Source organism: Tamandua tetradactyla, chromosome X (assembly GCF_023851605.1).
Source record: "Tamandua tetradactyla isolate mTamTet1 chromosome X, mTamTet1.pri, whole genome shotgun sequence".
NCBI lineage: Eukaryota > Metazoa > Chordata > Mammalia > Pilosa > Myrmecophagidae > Tamandua > Tamandua tetradactyla.
In genome coordinates this window covers 51411818-51418514 of record NC_135353.1, presented here as the reverse complement: position 1 = coordinate 51418514, position 6697 = coordinate 51411818, and the positions used below count along the sequence as shown (strand labels likewise).

The following is a 6697-nucleotide window of genomic DNA, read 5'->3' as shown; positions in this document are numbered from 1 at the left end:
GGCCCTGGGGCCGGTCCACTGGTTTAATGGTGGGGTGGGGTAGGGGTACACACTTGTGCAGGGCAGAAGCTATGTGGCACAGATGTGCCTGAGAACACCTGCCAGTTATGGTAGAAAGACACTTGTGCTGTGGGGTGGGGCAAGGGTGTATACATGTTTGGGGCAGTTGGGGTGTCATGCAGGGGTCAAGAGGCCCATGCATGTACGTGGGTTCCCAGCATGGAGGATGTGGTTATGCTGGTGTGTGGATCTGTAGGGCAGGGCCCTGGTATGCACGGGTCTGGGGCATGGGCCCTGGTGTGTATGTGAACAGAGCTTAGGGACAGTGGGGTGGGATTATGCCTACATGGGCTAGGGTTGGGTGTGGCCCAGATGTGCAGTTCAGTGCTTGCCCAGAGCTGAGGTCGCGTGACATGAGTGAGCGTATGTGCATGCACACATCTGGGTGGCTGGGTTCTGATGTGCACATATTAGTTTGATGTGTGCATATCAGTTTGATGTACACATCAGATTCTGATGTGCATACATCCTGTACAGAATAATATGATTCATTCCCTTTTCTCGGTTCCATGTAATTAGGTTGTTTAAATAAACTGACCAAACTGATCACAGTTGGGGGGGTAGGGGGCGTTGAGTGACTATATGGGATGGGTTAGGACAGACAAGCACAGGCATGCTGCAGTGGTGTGGGGGCGGGAATGCACAGGGATGGGGTCAGGGCTGGGGTGTTTGGAGCACGGTGGGGTGTTGGGTAATGGGGTTCAGATGTTTGGGGTGTGGGGGGAGTCATGGGTCACAAGGTGGGGGTAGGACACTTGAGGTTAGCACATTCAAGGAAGGCTGCTTGGCTTACCTCCTTGTCCTTGATTCCCTGTCCATGCACTCCTGAAGGCACTGGGCCTCATTCTGAAAATGGACATGCGAAGCTACTTGCTGGCTGGTCTTTGGTTTTCTGAATCTCAATTTTTCTGCTTTTTTAACCAGGGCATCCCTATGTGGTGTAGAACACTCTCCCAGTTACTTACACCCTGGAATCACTCTCCTGGTCTTTTTCCTGTCCCTTTTATAACTGTTCTTTGGAGCAAAGGTGAACTCAATTTATCCTATCCCACCATCTTCTCCATTTCTTTTTAAATGGGACTTAATTCTCCTAGGGCTCAGAGGTAGAAGCAGAGAAAATGTCCAGTTGGAAACAATGGAGAGCTGATGAGTCAACATGAACTGGAGAAACTAAAGCTTGGGACTAGAGAGAAGTGCAAAGGAATAAGCTGACTTCTGAAGGCATTTTAAGCAGGGGCATTTATCATTTCTGGAAAAAAGCAGGAAGCTATGAATCTCGGCTTTACACCCATAGAGAGCATTGTCAGGGTTGAGAAAATCATGTCTGAACGAAAACCCATTGATGGAGGGCTTAAATACCTTACCAATTTCACCACATCATTTTTGAAATTCTAGAACTCACCTTGATGAAAGCCAATCAATCTAAATGGAAAGTCCTTAATTGTGGTTGGGGATATGCAGAAGCAGATACTGAGATTCAGTTTGGGGTGCAAGATGTTTATTAGCAGTCAAGACTTTCTAATGGGAGGGGAGCAGAAATGAGCAGAGGGAGAAGTCAAACTTTAATGCAGGTCCATCAAACACTTGACCAACCCAGAACAGCAGTCTGAAACAAGTATTGCGTCTTTGAATCATTACCCAAAATGCTGTTATGGCCAATCCTTTACACTTTCACCTCACACTGTCATGGGATGTGAGCTGCCCAGAAATGTTTACCCCTGTCTTGGAGATTCCCTGAAGCTGAGGAGCTGAAATCTAGAAGCTGACTGCTGGCCCCACATTCCCCATATTTGAGCAACAAATCATTCCTTAAAGGGGGAAGGGATAAGGCACTTAAGTAATTTGTTTTAACTGTACATTTTGAATTATAACTCAAATAATTCCTCAGTTATAGTTAGCAATTACAGCAGTCACATTTTTTGACACAATAAAATCAGAAACTAATAACAGAGTATTAAAGAAACAAAAAAACAGCAATTTAAAATTATTCTTTAGAAAATACAGGGTCAAAAAAGAAACCCAAACTGCAAGCCTGTATTGTGAAAAATAAGGACATTTAGTTTTGTGATACGACCAAACTCTACTCAGAAGACTTGAGTAGTACTAAATGTCCTTGATAAAAAAAAGAAAAGAAAAGAAAAGAGAAATAATAACAAAATAAGTTAACTAATTTAACTTATTCAAATTAATTTCTTCAGTTTAACTGAAGAAACTAGAACAACAATAAAATAATCTGAGGAAAAATATAATGAAATTAATAATCAAAGCAGAAACCCATGAGATAAAGTAGTGGAATGAATGAATAAATGGTTAACTGAAGTTTTGAACAAAATTTTTAAAAATACTGAAACATAGTACAGCATAGGTAGAACCACAAAAATATTGTGCAAAGTGAAAGATGTCAAAGTCAAAGGATCACATACAGTATGATTCCATTTATATGAATTGTCAGGAAAAGGGAAATAAATGGGTAGATTAAATAGGACACTTTTTGCCTGGGGATGCTGGTAGGAACGAGGATTAATTTTTTTTCTTTGTCAGTCTAGATAAAGGTTTGCTGATTTTATTGATCTATCCAAAGAATCATATTTTTGTTTTGTTGATTCTCTCCATTGTTTATTTTTTTCAACATTTTATGAGGAAGCACTTTATTGTTGCTCAAAGTTTATGAATTTTCATGAATAACAGAAAATCAACATTTTCAGAATATCTCTCACATATTCCTGCTCAGCTTCTGAATTGTGATTTTCGCAGTCATATCAGCATATTCCTCTCCAATATGGACAATCATTCAACCCATGATTGAAGGATCAGTCTTAATCTCCAATTTCAATACTTGACCTTTACTTAAGAAGCTGTTCAGGACCATTTTTAATTCAGAAAGTTCGGCTTCACCTAAAGGAGATGCCATGGTAATGGTGCAAGTTACTTCACAGTGGATACTCATCATGGTATTAAAAGGCAGATATGACTTCCTGGGGATTGCTCAAGAGACCATTTTCAGCAAGCAAGTTGTTCAGGTTGGATATGAGGGGAGAAAACATCTCTTTTGCTGTGATGTCACTTAGGCTTTTCACTTTAATGGATCATTTTACACAGAGATTCAGAATAGAAGCATCCACTTTAAGTTCCTTGAGAAGTTGTGTAATTCTTTTTTTTTAAAGCTGTCTACATAAGTTATATTAGGAAATGCACTAGTCAAAATATACATTTTGTACCAACTAAATGTTTTTTGCTTTAATCTCACACATAAGTTGAAAATTTAAAATATTGTGTAATTCTTGACAACTCCTTTCCTACTTGCTCCAACTCATTCTGTTTAGATGCAGCAGAATAAAGAGTATAGGCATAGTGACCTTCAACAACATATATTTGAATAGGTGGCCTCACAAGCTTGGCAAGTGGACTGACCACAAATATACCTGCCAGGACAGGCCAGACACTGTTGGGGTGGCATCTTCTCCCAGGTGACTGTAGGTCAAACCTCTCCATTGTTTTTTGCTTCCTATTTCATTGATCTCCTCTCTAAACATTACTTCATCCTTTTGCTTCTTTTGGGTTTAGTTTGCTGTTCTTTTTCTAGTTCTTCCAGTTTTGAGGTTATGTCTCTGATTTGAAGTCTTTTTTTTTTTTTTGCATGGGCAGACATTGGGACTTAAACCTGGGTCTCTGTCATGGCCGGCGAGAACTCTGCCACTGCACCACCATTGCCCAGCTCCTTCTTTTTAATGTAAGAATTTAGAGCTATAAATTTCCCTCTCAGCATTGCCTTCAATGCACCCCATAAGTTTTGGTATATTGTATTTTCATTTTCATTCATCTCAAGATATTTTAAAATTTTGCTCCTAATTTCCTCCTAAACCAATTGGTTGTTTAAGAGCATGTTGTTTAGTTTTCATATATTTTTGAGTTTTGCATTTCTCCTTCTGTTATTTATATCTTCATTCTTTTGTGGACAGAATATATAAAATGTATGATTTCAATATTTTTGAATTTATAGAGACTATGACTGAACATACGTTTTATCCTGGAAAATGATCCATGAGCACTTGAGAATACATATTCTGTAATCATTGAGTGCAGTGTTCTATATATGTCTATTAGGTCTATTTGTTTAGTGCATCATTCAAGTCTTGCCCTTCTTTATGGTTCTTTGAATAGGTGTTCTATCCATTAGTGAGGGTGGTGTGTTAAAGTATCCTACTATTAAGGTAGAATATTCAATTTCTCCCTCCAAATCTATCAGTATTTGCTTCATATGTTGCATACATATTTATAATTGTTACATCTTCCAGCTGAACTGTCCCATTTATCAGTATATAATGACCATCTTTATCCCTAGTAACTGTTTCAACTTAAAGTCTATTTTATCTGATATTAGCATAGCCACCCCAGCTTTCTTCTGGTTAGTCTTTTCATGGGATATTTTTTCCATCCTTTCCCACTCGACTTAATTGTACCTTACATTTTAAGGTGAGTCCCTTTTAGACAGCATATAATTGGGTCATGCTTTATTATCCATTCTGCCATCTCTGACTTTTGACTGGAAAGTTTAATGCATTTATATTTAAATTTACTCCTGATAATACAAGATTTTCTTCTGCCATTTTGTTCTTTATTTAGCCTCTGTAAGTCTTATACCTTTTTTGTCCCTCGCTCCTGCTAAAACCTAATTTTTTTTTCATGTGTAGGCACTGGGAATTGAACCCTGGTCTCCAGCATGGCAAGCGAGAATTCTGCCATTGAGCCACTCACACTGCCCCTACTTTTATATTTATTTTTCCTTTTTATGCTGTACCATATTGAGTGCTTTTCCACTTCAATTTAGATATAGTTTTCACCTGTTTTACTTGTGGCTACCATGAGTTAAAATTTAACATCCTAAATATACAACAATCATATATGCTTTGATACCAACTAAACTTTAACAGCATGCAGTATAAATTTTATTATACTCCACTGACCATCACCATTTTTGAACTTGTTACCACTTATATCTTTGTATATTGTATATCCCAAAGTGTTGAATTATCATTACTTCAAATGTATTGCATTTTAGCACTTGTAGAAAGTAAGAAGTTGAATTACATACCAAACAATACAATACAATGATATTCCATTTATAATTACCCAAGTGGTTACATTTACCTCAGGTCTTTATTTCTTTATGCTGTTTTGAACCACTGTGTGTTGTCCTTTCTTTTCAGTATGAAGAACCCCCTTTTAGCATTGCTTGCAGGGCTGGCTAATGGTGCTGAATGCCCTCAGCTTTATCTGTGAATGTCTTAGTTTCTCCTTCATTTTTGAAAGAGACTCAATGGGTATACATTTCTTGGCTGGCAGTTGTTTTCCTCCAGAACTGTAAGTATTTAATCCACTGTCTTATTGCCTCCATGGTATCTAATGAGAAATTGGCACTCAATCTAATTGGACTCTTGTATATAATATGTTGCATTTCTTTTACAGCTTTTAGAACTCCCTTCTTGTCTTATGTGTTTAATAGTGTAATCAATACATGATGGGATATATTTTTCTTCAAGTTTATCCTGTTTAGTGTTCTCTTAGCTTCATGGATGTGCATAACATATCTATTGCTAAGTTTGGTTATTTCTCTGCCATTATTTCTATGGTTATTCCTTCCACCCCTTTCTCTCTTTCTTCTCCTTCTGGGACTCCCATAATATGTATATTGGCGCACTTGATGGTGTTCCATAGCTCTCTTAGGTTATTTCTGCTTTTAATATTTTGTATTTCTTTCTGCTCAGGATGACACATTTCAAGTGTTGTGTCATCAAATTCACTGATTCTTTTTTCTGTCAAGTCCATCTGTTCATGAAATCCTCCTTGGAATTTTTCGTTTCAGTTATTGTGATCTCAACTCCAGTAGTTCTGTTTGGCTTCTTTTTGAAATTTCTATCTCTTTACTTAAACATTTTTTATTGATATTCTTTAGTTCTGTCTTGGTACTTTCCTTCATCTCCTTGAGCATTTAAAAAATCATGTTTTAAGGTTTTGTTCGGTATGCCCACATTCTCATATTCTTCTCTGGTGTTTTCTGGATTTTCATCCTATTCCTTTGCATGGCCATCATTTCCTGTTTCTTTGTCTTGTATTCTTTCGTTGCACAATGAACATTTTAATATACATTGCTAACTCTGGGGGTACTCCCTAAGATGTTTGTTTCTTGCCTTGTATCTAACTGGTGATAAGGCAGAAATTTTCATGAGCTTCAGCCCTCCTATCAAGAAAGGTCTCTCCAAATTGAATGCAATGTGCAGGGTTTTCCATGCCTTTCTGGGCTGCTTTCTTGTCCTGGATTTTTGTTTGTTAGTTAATTTGAAGCTCCGCTGTTTACAGGAGTTTGGTTGTCCCCTCTGTTTCCCAGGAGACAGTCCTCCTACTCCTGGAGATTTGACTGCTGCAGCTTTTGTCCAGGATGGCTTGAAATGATAACTGCCCTCAGAGGCAGGAACCAGGGATCAGAATTCATTAATCTTAAGTGATGATCAATAATTGATCATCCACCCCTGTACATCATTAACCTCTAGAAATATTGGATCAAATGTAACAGATATCCTTTTATATGAATAGTTGAAGGTTGCAAGAAACAGTGCGAAACTTGTTTTGTGGTCATAAA

At 38.1% G+C, this 6697-nt stretch overlaps 1 pseudogene; it reads right to left on the bottom strand.

Moving 5' to 3' along the window:
- Nucleotides 1–2761: 2761 nt before the first annotated feature.
- LOC143671817 (ATP synthase peripheral stalk subunit OSCP, mitochondrial pseudogene) lies at nt 2762–3552 on the bottom strand (annotated as a pseudogene).
- Nucleotides 3553–6697: the final 3145 nt, after the last annotated feature.